This window comes from Salmo trutta, chromosome 6 (assembly GCF_901001165.1).
Source record: "Salmo trutta chromosome 6, fSalTru1.1, whole genome shotgun sequence".
Classification (NCBI taxonomy): Eukaryota; Metazoa; Chordata; class Actinopteri; order Salmoniformes; family Salmonidae; genus Salmo; species Salmo trutta.
In genome coordinates, this window is record NC_042962.1 from 21,141,721 (window position 1) to 21,155,830 (window position 14,110).

The window sequence follows — 14,110 nt, forward strand, 5'->3', positions numbered from 1 at the left end:
GACTTAGAATATGTGGACAACTACAAATACCTACAGTTGAAGTCAGAAGTTTACATACACCTTAGCCAAATACATTTAAACTCAGTTTTTCCCAATTCCTGACATTTAATCCTAGTAAAAATTCCCTGTTTATGTTCAATTAGGATCACTATTTTAAGAATGTGAAATGTCAGAAGAATAATAGTGATTTATTTCAGCTTGTATTTCTCTCATCATTTTCCCAGTGGGTCAGAAGTTTACATATACTCAATTAATATTTGGTAGCATTGCCTTTAAATTGGTCAAACGTTTCGGGTAGCCTTCCACAAGCTTCCCACAATAAGTTGGATGAATTTTGGCCCATTCCTCCTGATAGAGCTGGTGTAACAGAGTCAGGTTTGTAGGCCTCCTTGCTCGCACACACTTTTTCAGTTCTGCCCACAAATTTTCTATAGGATTGAGGTCAGGGCTTTGTGATGGCCACTCCAATACCTTGACTTTGTTGTCCTTAAGCCATTTTGCCACAAGTTTGGAAGTATGCTTGGGATCATTGTCCATTTGGAAGACCCATTTGCGACCAAGCTTTAACTCCCTGACTGATGTCTTGAGATGTTGCTTCAATATATCCACGTATTTTTCCTCCTCATGATGCCATCTATTTTGTGAAGTGCACCAGTCCCTCCAGCAGCAAAGCACCCCCACAACATGATGCTGCCACCCCCGTGCTTCACGGTTGGGATGGTGTTCTTCGGCTTGCAAGCCTCCCCCTTTTTCCTCCAAACATAACGATGGTCATTATGGCCAAACAGTTCTATTTTTGTTTCATCAGACCTGAGGACATTTCTCCAAAAAGTACGATCTTTGTCCCCATGTGCAGTTGCAAACTGTAGTCTGGCTTTTTTATGGTGGTTTTGGAGTAGTGGCTTCTTCCTTGCTGAGCAGCCTTTCAGGTTATGTCAATATAGGACTCGTTTTACTGTGGATATTGATACTTTTGTACCTGTTTCCTCCAGCATCTTCACAAGGTCCTTTGCTGTTGTTCTGGGATTGATTTGTACTTTTCGCACCAAAGAATGTTCATCTCTAGGAGGCAGTACGCGTCTCCTTCCTGAGCGGTATGACGGCTGCGTGGTCCCATGGTGTTTATACTTGCGTACTATTGTTTTTACAGATGAACGTGGTACCTTCAGGAGTTTGTAAATTGCTCCCAAGCATGAACCAGACTTGTGGAGGTCTTGGCTGATTTCTTTTGATTGTCCCATGATGTCAAGCAAAGAGGCACTGAGTTTGAAGGTAGGCCTTGAAATACATCCACAGGTACACCTCCAATTGACTCAAATGATGTCAATTAGCCTATCAGAAGCTTCTAAAGACATGACATAATTTTCTGGAGTTTTCCAAGCTGTTTAAATGCACAGTCAACTTAGTGTATGTACATTTATAACCCACTGGTATTGTGATACAGTGAATTATAAATAGATTATTTCAATCTGTAAACAATTGTTGGAAAAATTACTTGTTATGCACAAAGTTGTTGTCCTAACCGACTTGCCAAAACTATAGTTTATTAACAAGAAATTTGTGGAGTGGTTGAAACAAGTTTTAATGACTCCAACCTAAGTGTATGTAAACTTTTGACTTCAACTGTAGGTGTCTGGTTAGACTGTAAACTCTCCTTCCAGACTCACATTAAGCATCTCCAATCCAAAATTAAATCTCGACTCAGCTTCCTATTTCGCAACAACGCCTCCTTCACTCATGCTGCCAAACATACCCTCGTAAAACTGTCTATCCTACCGATCCTTGACTTCGGCGCTGTCCTTTTCAAAATAGCCTCCAACACTCTACTCAGCAAACTGGATGTAGTCGATCGCAGTGCCTTCCGTTTTGTCACCAAAGTCCCATATACTACCCACCACTGTGACCTGCATGCTCTCGTTGGCAGGCCTTCGCTACATATTTGTCGCCAAACCCGGTGGCTCCAGGTCATCTATAAGTCTTTGCTAGGTAAAGCCCCGCCTTATCTCAGCTCACTGGTCACCATAGCAACACCCACCCGTAGCACGCGCTCCAGCAGTTATATTTCACTGGTCATCCCCCAAAGCCAACCCCTCCTTTGGCTGCCTTTCCTCCTAGTTTTCTGCTGCCAATGACTGGAACGAATTGCAAAAATCACTGAAGCTGGAGACTTCTATCTCCCTCACTAACTTTAAGCATCAGCTGTCAGAGCAGCTTACTGATCACTGCACCTGTACACAGCCCATCTGTAAATAGCCCACCCAACTACTCCATTCCCATTTTGATATATATTTTTTTGTTGCTCTTTTGCACCCTAGTATCTCTACTTGCACATCTATCACTCCAGTGTTAATGCTAAATTGTAATTATTTAGCCACTATGGCCTATTTATTGCCTTACCGCCCTAATCTTACTACATCTGTACACACTGTACATAGATTTTTCTATTGTGTTATTGACTGTATGTTTGTTTATCCCATGTGTAACTGTGTTGTTTTTGTCGCACTGCTTTGCCTTATCTTGGCCAGGTTGCAGTTGTAAATGGTAACTTGTTCTCAACTGGCCTACCTGGTTAAATAAAGGTGAAATAAATAACAAACTGAAAAAAAATGAAAAAATGTATCTCGTTAGCATTTAGCTAACAGCGTCTATGTGATGTCGCTATTAGTTTGTGGTAATCTTGTTAGCATTCTGGTAATAGAGGCCCAATGTGCTTTTCTTGCATTTATGGCGCCACCTTGTGTGCTTTGACTGTCATACCGTAAATCCTGATATGAGAGAAGGACGGTATGAAAATCTGGATAACGCCCAAGCCTACTGTGTGTCTGTCTGTCCATTTCTGGCTCAGTCCTCCTGGCTCCTGGGGCTTCTTCAAGGCCTCACCCTCATCCATCTGGCTCTCCCCTATATCCTCTCAGAAATGGAACCATCTTTCACACAGACATGTCTGCTTCTAGAACCAACCCTTTTCCTGCTTCCCCATCTTCTCAAGCTCTGTTGATATCACAGTTTGACCTAGTCGTTGGTGTTGTGGCAGCAGCGGCCTCCAGCCATTTGATTTAGGTAGTATTGATGCTTGCTTGATGTTTTGTTTTCTCTGCCTCAAGCTTCAGTTCATACAGGATTCCCTTCATTTGGATGTTTAGACCTGGATATCGCTCTTATATTTATCTATTCATCAGTGTTGGGGTTTGGTGCCTCGGGCTCTAAGCGTCTCCCTTTCATTCACCTCAATATTGACACTTTAGGGTTATTTTTATACTGTGAATCCATTAAAATAATGTTGTCAACTCATTATTTGACATCTAAAATAATGAACAGTAACATAATAAGCTTGGTTAAGAGAAAAGCTATTTATTACAGTGTCTTGCACAAAGCCAAGCATGTCAAAGTAATGGCCTACGTGAGGCGTTCGTTAGCATAATACTGATGTTGTTCATGGCCTTGAGTCAAATCTAGCAGACACGCTCTAAATAAACACAGGATAAAGAGTAATCTTGACTTATCCTGATTTATCAGAATAAACACATTTTATAGGGGCTTAGGCTAGGCTATACGCTAAGCCCAAATTAAATCAATGAAGGCTGAATATGGAGGGAAAGGCAGGATGGCCTACATTGGGTGAAGACTTGTGAAATAGCCTACCTCTTGCAAAATAAACTACAATTTAAATTTCACAACAGGATTAGTCCATAATGTTGCATGATCGGTGGTTAGGCTATTAGCTGGCCAAAAGTAGGCTACATGAAAAGTGCAATACTGTTAATTACAGTCGTGTCGGTCAATGTTAAATTAAAATCTCCCTACCATCATATCTACAGTGCCTTCAGAAGCATTCATACCCGTTTACTTATTCCACATTTAGTTTTTTTACAGCCTAAATTCAAAATTGATTTTTTTCCCCTGACAAATCTACATACAATACCCCATAATGACAAAGTGAAAACATGTTTTTAGAAATTTTAGCAAAACTATTAAATACAGAACATGTATTTTCCAGAGCAACTTACAGTTAGTGCATTCATCTTTATAATAGGTTGTTGAGATTCAAGAGCTTGAGGATGAGTTGACAAGTTGAATTGGGTGTAGATGGAATAGATGGATTTCATGGACCGGACCAAATCTAAACCAAACAAGCGAGCAGCATACCAGCCTGCATCCCACTGCTGGCTTTCCTCTGAAGCGAAGTATGGGTTGGTCCTGGTCGGTCCCTGGATAAGAGACCAGATGCTACTGGAAGTGGTTTTGGAGGGCCAGTAGGAAGCACTCTTTCCTCTGGTCTAAAAAAAATATCCCAATGCCCCAGGGCAGTGGTTGCGGATATAATCAAATCAAAGTTTACTTGAAATGCTTACTTACAGGCTCTAACCAATAGTGCAAAAAAGGTGTTAGGTGAACAATAGGTAAGTAAAGAAAAAAAAACAGGCTATATACAGTAGCGAGGCTATAAAAGTAGCAAGGCTACATACAGACGTTGGTTAGTCAGTCTGATTGAGGTAGTATGTACATGAATGTGTAGTTAAAGTGACTATGCATATATGATAAACAGAGAGTAGTAGCAGCAGCGTAAAAGAGGGGTTGGGGGTAGAGGTCGACCGATTATGATTTTTCAACCCCGATACAGATTATTGGAGGACCAAAAAAGCCGCTACCGATTAATCGGCCGATTTAAAATTATTTAAAAAAAAAATATATATATATAAAAATAACATTTTTTTTTTTATATAATAATAATAAAAAAAAAATATATAAATATATTTAAAAAAAAATTATAATAAAAAAAAAATATATATATATTTCTAATAATGACAATTACAACAATACTGAATGAACACTTATGTTAACTTAATATAATCCATGAATCAATCAATTTAGTCTCAAATAAATAATGAAACATGTTCAATTTTGTTTAAATAATGCAAAAACAAAGTGTTGGAGAAGAAAGTAAAAGTGCAATATGTGCCATGTTAAAAAGCTAACGTTTAAGTTCCTTGCTCAGAACATATGAAAGCTGGTGGTTCCTTTTTAACATGAGTCTTCAATATTCCCAGGTAAGAAGTTTTAGGTTGTAGTTATTATAGGACTATTTCTCTCTATACCATTTGTATTTCATATACCTTTGACTATTGGATGTTCTAATAGGTACTTTGGTATTGTCAGACTAATCTCGGGAGTTGATAGGCTTGAAGTCATAAACGGCGCAATGCTTGAAGCACAGCGAAGAGCTGCTGGCAAATGCAGGAAAGTGCTGTTTGAATGAATGCTTAGGAGCCTGCTGCTGCCTACCACCGCTCAGTCAGACTGCTATATCAAATCATAGACTTAATTATAATATAATAACACACAGAAATACAAGCCTTAGGTCATTAATATGGTCAAATCCAGAAACTATCATTTCGAAAACAAAATGTTTATTTTTTCAGTGAAATACGGAACCGTTCCGTATTTTATCTAACGAGTGGCATCCCTAAGTCTAATTATTGCTGTTACATTGCACAACCTTCAATGTTATGTCATAATTATGTACAATTCTAGCAAATTAATTACGGTCTTTGTTAGGAAGAAATGGTCTTCACACAGTTCGCAACGAGCCAGGTGGCCCAAACTGTTGCATATACCCTGACTCTGCTTGCACAGAACGCTAGAGAAGTTTCCTAGTTAAAAGAAATTCATGTTAGCAGGCAATATTAACTAAATATGCAGGTTTAAAAATATATACTTGTGTATTGATTTTAAGAAAGGCATTGATGTTTATGGTTAGGTAAACATTGGTGTTTGGCGAAGTAGGCTGTGATTCAATGATAAATTAACATGCACCGCATTGATTATATGCAACGCAGGACAAGCTAGATAAACTAGTAATATAATCAACCATGTGTAGTTAACTAGTGATTATGTTAAGATTGATTGATTGTTTTTTATAAGATAAGTTTAATGCTAGCTAGCACCTTACCTTGGCTCCTTGCTGCACTCGCATAACAGGTAGTCAGCCTGCCGCGCAGTCTCCTCGTGGAGTGCAATGTAATCGGTGTCCAAAATGCCGATTACCGATTTTTGTTATGAAAACTTGAAATCGGCCATTCCGATTAATCGGTTGACCTCTAGTTGGGGGGGCACACAATGCAAATAGTCCGGGTAGCCATTTGATTACCTGTTCAGGAGTCTTATGGCTTGGGGGTAAAAACTGTTGAGAAACCTTTTTGTCTTAGACTTGGCACTCCGGTACCGCTTGCCATGCAGTAATCGGGAGAACAGTCTATGGCTGGGGTCTTTGACAATTTTTAGGGCCTTCCTCTGACACCGCCTGGTGTAGAGGTCCTGGATGGCAGGCAGCTTAGCCCCAGTGATGTACTGGGCCGTACACACTACCCTCTGTAGTGCCTTGCGGTCAGAGGCCGAGCAATTGCTGTACCAGGCAGTGATGCAACCAGTCAGGATGCTCTTGACGTTGCAGCTGTAGAACTTTTTGAGGATCTCAGGACCCATGCCAAATCTTTTTAGTTTCCTGAGGGGGAATAGGCTTTGTCGTGCCCTCTTCACGACTGTCTTGATGTGTTTGGACCATTCTAGTTTTTTGTTGATGTGGACACCGAGGAACTTGAAGCTCTCAACCTGCTCTACTACAGCCCCGTCAATGAGAATGGGGGCGTGCTCGGTCCTCCTTTTCCTGTAGTCCACAATCATCTCCTTAGTCTTGGTTACGTTGAGGGATAGGTTGTTATTCTGGCACCACACCGCCAGGTCTCTGACCTCCTCCCTATAGGCTGTCTCGTCATTGTCGGTGATCAGGCCTACCACTGTTGTGTCGTCTGCAAACTTAATGAGGGTGTTGGAGTCATGCCTCGCCATGCAGTCGTGGGTCAACAGGGACTACAGGAGGGAACTGAGCACGCACCCCTGGGGAGCTCCAGTGTTGAGGATCAGCGTGGCAGATGTGTTGCTACCTACCCTCACCACCTGGGGGCGGCCCGTCAGGAAGTCCAGGATCCAGTTGCAGAGGGAGGTGTTTAGTCCCAGGATCCTTAGCTTAGTGATGCGCTTTGATGGTGTTGAACGCTGAGCTGTAGTCAATGAATAGCATTCTCAAATAAGTGTTCCTTTTGTCCAGGTGGGAAAGGGCAGTGTGGAGTGCAATAGAGATTGCATCATCTGTGGATCTGTTTGGGCGGTATGCAAATTGGAGTGTGTCTAGGGTTTCTGGGATAATGGTTGATGTGAGCCATTACCAACCTTTCAAAGCACTTCATGGCTATGGACGTGAGTGCTATGGGTCTGTAGTCATTTAGGCAGGTTGCCTTTGTGTTCTTGGGCACAGGGACTATGGTGGTCTGCTTGAAACATGGTGGTATTACAGACTCAATCAGGGACGTGTTGAAAATGTCATTGAAGACACCTGCCAGTTGGTCAGCACATGCCCGGAGCACACGTCCTGGTAATCCATCTGGCCCCGCAGTCTTGTGTATGTTGACCTGTTTAAAGGTCGGCTACGGAGAGCGTGATCACACAGTCGTCCGGAACAGCTGATGCTGTTCCGATATTAGGCCACACTTGGCCATGATTACAGACACCTGTGTGTCTTTTGATACTAATATATAAACGAGTCATCTCGCAGTGTTTATGATCATACCCTGATGAAGACAGCTTGGCTGTCGAAACGTTGGATATTACATTTTTGCATCTGAGCTCCTAGAGTGTGCGGCTCTCTCTTATTTTCAAGTTTTCTACTCCGTTAGCCAGCACCTCGCCTTAATAGGTGTGCGTTTCTTTTTCTTCTAGATTGTCGCAGGGAATAGCAGGATTTCTTGTAAGCTTCCGGGTTAGAGTCCCGCACATTGAAAGCGGCAGCTCTACCCTTTAGCTCAGTGCGAATGTTGCCTGTAATCCATGGCTTCTGGTTGGGGTATTTACGTACAGTCGCTGTGGGGACAACGTCCTCGATGCACATATTGATAAAGCCAGTGACTGATGTGGTGTACTCCTCAATGCCATCGGAAGAATCCCGGAACATGTTCCAGTCTGTGATAGCAAAACATTCCTGTAGTTTAGCATCTGCTTCATTTGACCACTTTTTTTATAACCCGAGTCATTTGTGCTTCCTGCTTTAATTTTTGCTTGTAAGCAGGAATCAGCAGGATAGAGTTGTGGTCGGGTTTACCAAATGAAGGGCGAGGGAGAGCTTGTATGTGTCTCTGTGTGTGGAGTACAGGTGAGTTAAAATTTCTTTCCCTCTGGTTGCACATTTAACATGTTGATAGAAATTTGGTAGAAATGATTTAAGTGTCCCTGCATTAAAGTCTCCAGCCACTAGGAGCGCCGCCTCTGGGTGAGTGGTTTTCTGTTTGCTTATTTCATTATACAGCTGACTGAGTGCGGTCTTAGTGCCAGCATCTGTCTGTGGTGGTAAATAAACAGCCACAAAAAGTATAGCTGAACTCTCTAGGCAAGTAGTGTGGCCTGCAATTTATCACAATATACTCTAGTTCAGGCGAACAAAAATCTAGAGACTTCCTTAGATTTCGTGCACCAGCTGTTGTTTACAAATATGCACAGACCGCCCCCCTCGTCTTACCAGAGTGTGCTGTTCTATCTTGCCGGTGCAGCGTATATCCCGCAAGCTGAATATCCATGTCGTCATTCAGCCACGTTTCTGTGAAACATAGGATATTACAGTTTTTGATGTCCCGATTGGTAGGATATTCGTGATCGTAGCTCGTCTAATTTATTGTCCAATGATTGCACGTTGGCGAGTAGTATTGACGGTAACAGCAGCTTTCCCAGTTGCCTTCTCCCGGTCCTGACCAGGCATTCGGCTCTTTGTCCTCTGTACCTGCGTCGCTTCCTCTTGCAAATAACGGGGTTGTCGGCCCTGTGGGGTGTTTGGAGAATGTCTTGTGCGTCGGCCTTGTTGTAGAAAAAATCTTTGTCTTATTCGAGGTGATTTATCGCTGTCCTGATATCCAGAAGCTCTTTTTTGCCGTAAGATACAGTTGCAGAAACATTGTGTACAAAATAAGTTACAAATAACGCGAAATAAACCCACATAATAGCACAATTGGTTGGGCGCCCGTAAAACTGCTGCCATTTCTTACGGCGCCATTTTAGTCCCTTTAGTCCCTGTGTAGAGTTCCGTCTTTCGGATGGGACGTTAAACAAGTGTCCTGACTCTCTGTGGTCACTAAAGATCCAATGGCACTTATTGTAAGAGTAGGGGTGTTAACCCTGGTGTCCTGGCTAAATTCCCAATCTGGCCCTCATACCATCATAGCCACCTAATCATGCCCAGCTTCCAACTGGGTTATTCATCCCCCTCCTCTCCTCTGTAACTATTTCCTCAGGTCGTTGCTGTAAGTGAGAATGTGTTCTCAGTCAACTTACCTGGTAATTTTTTTTATACAGATGTTTGTTTGGGCCAAATTAAGGCCAGTCCAGATTGGACCAAATCTGAACCAGATGTGGATGAGATTCCCTAAAAACACACCACTTCAATGCAGCTATGACCTTTTCGTAGCAGGTTAGGAGATCTTACGCAGCATGTCAGAGGAATTTGGTTAAGTTTAGGAAAAGGGTTAGGGTAAGTATAGATACTTTTTGTAGCAGGTTAGGAGATTGACTTGCATAGACGTAGTGTTTTCATTTTTTTTGGGGAGTCCCATCCGTGGACATTGAAATCAAGCCCGGTCTGGTAGCCATCAACAAGTAAAAAAGGTGCGTCTGGGGGGATTTATTTCTAAATACTCACTCTGACAATTTATTCAGTACTTTGAGAGTCACAACTTGTATGCACTTAATGTAAAGCAGCTGTTGATATTCACCCCCTCCACTCTTTAAAGGGAGAATCCATATGTTTTGCATAAACGCAAATAGCCATGTCTATGAATTAATAGCCAGGGCCCAGTTTCTCAATAGCGATGGAACTTTTAACGACGCATGCATTTTACAAAATAACACGTAGGGAGAACTTTCAAGAAGTGAGTCGCTGGAGCATGGGTCGATACTGATAGGACCGAAAGGCAGGGCTGCTCTCGGATCAGCATTTTCCATTTAAAATCTTACCTTAATGTTAGAGCCTGATAACGGATCAGCTCCTAGAGGGAAATTATCACCTATGGTTGTACATATGGAGGCAGCTTGTTCTAATGCTTAGGCTATGCACTAAATCAATTACTTGACACATCATTGCACACATCATTAGGCCTACACATCATGAAATTGAGACTAATTTCGGGTAGCAGCCTAGCTAAATAGAACTCAGTTGAACATGAAATTGATTCCAATATGATTGAAATACAGTACCAGTCAAAGTTCTGACACCTACTCATTCAAGAGCTTTCTTTATTTTTACTATTTTCTACATTGTAGAATATTAGTGAAGACATCAAAACTATGAAATAACACATATGGAATCATGTACCAACTAAAAGTGTTAAATACATTTTTATATTTTAGATTCTTCAAAGTAGCCACTCTTTGCCTTGATGACAGCTTTGCACACTTTTGGCATTCTCTCAACCAGCTTCATGAGGAATGCTTTCCAACAGTCTTGAAGGAGTTCCAACGTATGCTGAGCACTTGTTGGCTGCTTTTCCTTCACTCTGCAGTCCAACTCATGCGATCCAACTTATCCCAAACCATCTCAATTCGGTTGAGGTTGAGTGATTGTGGAGGCCATGTCATCTGATGCAGCACTCCATCACTTTCCTTCTTGGTCAAATAGCCTTCACATAGCCTGGAAGTGTGTGTGGGGTCATTGTCCCGTTGAAAAATAAATTATATTCCCACTAAGTGCAAACCATATGGGAAGGCGTATCGCTGCAGAATGCTGTGGTAGCCATGCTGGTTAAGTGTGCCTTGAATTCTAAATGAATCAGACAGTGTCACCAGTAAAGCCCCACCCACACCATCAAACCTCCATGTTTCATGGTGGGAACCACACGTCTTTTCAAAGACAACGCCGTGGTTGGAACCAAAAATCTCTAATTTAGACTCATCAGACCAAAGGACAGATTTCCATCAGTCTAAAGTCCATTGCTCGTGTTTCTTGGCCCAAGCAAGTCTTTTCTTATTATTGGTGTCCTTTAGTAGTGGTTTCTTTGCTTCAATTCGACCATGAAGGCCTGATCCACACAGTCTCCTCTGAACAGTTGATGTTGAGATGTGTCTGTTACTTGAACTCTGTGAAGCATTTACTTGGGCTGCAATTTCTGAGGCTGGTAACTCTAATGAACTTAGCCAGTTTCATCATAGTGCTTGATGGTTTTTGTGACTGCACTTGAAGAAACTTTCAAAGTTCTTCAAATTTTCCAGATTGACTGACCTTCATGTCTTAAAGTAATGATGGACTGTCATTTCTCTTTGCTTATTTGATCAGTTCTTGCCATAAAATGGACTTGGTCTTTTACCAAATAGGGCTATCTTCTGTTTACCTCCCTTACATTGTCACGACACAACTGATTGGCTCAAAAGCATTAAGAAGGAAAGAAATTCCACAAATTAACCTTTAACAAGGCACACCTGTTAATTGACATGCATTACAGGTGACTGGAAGCTGGTTGAGAGAATGCCAAGAGTGTGCAAAGCTGTCATCAAGGCAAAGGGTGGCTACTTTGAAGAATCTCATTTAAAAGATATTTTGATTGTTTAACACTTTATTTGTATTTTTTGCTTACTACATGATTCCATATGTGTTATTTCATAGTTTTGATGTCCTCACTATTATTCTACAATGTAGAAAATAGTAAAAATGTATATATATATACTGTATATAGGCCTATGTAGACTACTCTATTTTTCTTTTAATCTCTTCCGTAATTTGGTCAGAAATTCATGTATCACTTTCTCTACGTAGTCTGTCTACAAGAGATTGCACTGTTGTAGCCTCAAATGGCATTTGCATTGTGACAGTCCAAGAAAGTCTGTATTGACTTAACTGTCAATGCTGAGCTGTTCTTTTACCGTCTCAAACCAGTGGAGCAGTGAAATTGAAAATGCATTCTGGAAATGCATCACAAGAGAATTGCTGAGGTGGCCTATTAAAAAAATGTTTTTATATCGTTCAAAGACACAAGACGACCCGCTAAGGCAGATTGTAGCTCTGGGGTGCTGGATGGAGGCCATCGGAGTTACCCAAGCTGTCACTGTTCTTTTGGCCTGGGAAAGGGAGCTGGTTTGTGTCAGTCTTTTGGTGTTTGTGTGTTGTTTTGTGAATTGAATGTGTGCTCCTTCGTTCCTCACTTCCAACCAATGGATTGTGTGACTGAGCATATACAGTTGAAGTCGGAAGTTTACAGACACCTTAGCCAAATACATTTAAACTCAGTTTTTCACAATTCCTGACATTTAATCCTAGTAACAATTCCCTGTCTTAGGTCAGTTAGGATCACCACTATATTTTAAGAATGTGAAATGTCAGAATGATAGTAGAGATTTATTTCAGCTTTTATTTCTTTCATCACATTCCCAGTGGGTCAGAAGTTTACATACACTCAATTAGTATTTGGTAGCATTGCCTTTAAATTGTTTAACTTGGGTCAAACGTTTCGGGTAGCCTTCCAAAAGCTTCCCACAATAAGTTGGGTGAATTTTGGCCCATTCCTCCTGACAGAGCTGCTGTAACTGAGTCAGGTTTGTAGGCCTCCTTGCTCGCACACGCTTTTTCAGTTCTTGTCACAAAATGTCTATAGGATTGAGGTCAGGGCTTTGTGATGGCCACTCCAATACCTTGACTTTGTTGTCCTTAAGCCGTTTTACCACAACTTTGGAAGTATGCTTCGGGTCATTGTCCATTTGGAAGACCCATTTGCGACCAAGCTTTAACTTCCTGACTGATGTCTTGAGATGTTGCTTCAATATATCCACATAATATTCCTCCCTCATGATGCCATCTATTTTGTGAAGTGCACCAGTCCCTCCTGCAGCAAAGCACCCCCACAACATGATGCTGCCACCCTCCGTGCTTCACGGTTGGGGTGGTGTTCTTCAGCTTGCAAGCCTCCCCCTTTTTCCTCCAAACATAACGATGGTCATCATGGCCAAACAGTTCTATTTTTGTTTCATCAGACCAGAGGACATTTCTCCAAAAAGTACACTCTTTGTCCCCATGTGCAGTTGAAAACTGTAGTCGGGCTTTTTTAATGGCGGTTTTGGAGCAGTGGCTTCTTCCTTGCTGAGCAGCCTTTCAGGTTATGTTGATATAGGACTCGTTTTACTGTGGATATAGAAACTTTTGTACCCGTTTCTTCCTGCATCTTCACAAGGTCCTTTGCTGTTCTTCTGGGATTGATTTTCACTTTTCGCACCAAAGTACGTCCATTTCTAGGAGACAGAACGCGTTTCCTTCCTGAGCGGTATGACGGCTGCGTGGTCCCATGGTGTTTATACTTGCGTACTGTTTGTACAGATGAATGTGGTACCTTCAGGCATTTGGAAATTGCTCTCAAGGATGAACCAGACTTGTGGAGGTCTACAATGTTTTTTTCTGAGGTCTTGGCTGATTTCTTCTGATTTTCCCATGATGTCAAGCAAAGAGGCACTGAGTTTGAAGGTAGGCCTTGAAATACATCCACAGGTACACCTCCAATTGACTCAAATGATGTCAATTTGCCTATCGGAAGCTTCTAAAGCCATGACATAATTTTCTGCAATTTTCCAAGCTGTATAAACAATTGTTGGAAAAATTACTTGCGCCATGCACAAAGTAGATGTCCTAACCGACTTGCCAAAACTATAGTTTGTTAACAAGAAATTTGTGGAGTGGTTGAAACACTTAGGTTGGAGTCACTAAAACTAGTTTATGTGAACTTCCGACTTCAACTGTGCGTGTGTGTAAGTGAGCAGCTGTCTGTGTGCCCAGTCTGTGCACGTCTCCCACCCTAAGCCCCTGTTCAGTAGAGCAGAACAGCGCTGTACGGTGTAAGCCTAGGTGTGTACGTGTGTGCTTTGGTGCACACACATTCTGGCTCAGAGCAGAGGTGTGCGTCTAATCAGCATTCCCCCCCCCCCCACACACACACACACACACACACATACAGTCCTGCCACAGAAGATCGTAATCACCATGGGATCTCACTGCTTTGGCTCTTTTGGCTTTGACAAAGCAGAACTGTCTGAACCCAGT

At 41.9% G+C, this 14,110-nt stretch overlaps 1 protein-coding gene across 2 annotated transcripts in view; it reads left to right on the plus strand.

The window, feature by feature from the left end:
• lancl2 (LanC lantibiotic synthetase component C-like 2 (bacterial)) overlaps positions 1-14,110 on the plus strand; it is a 62,760-nt gene that overhangs the window by 11,007 nt on the left and 37,643 nt on the right. The gene's annotated exons all lie outside the window — the stretch shown is intronic.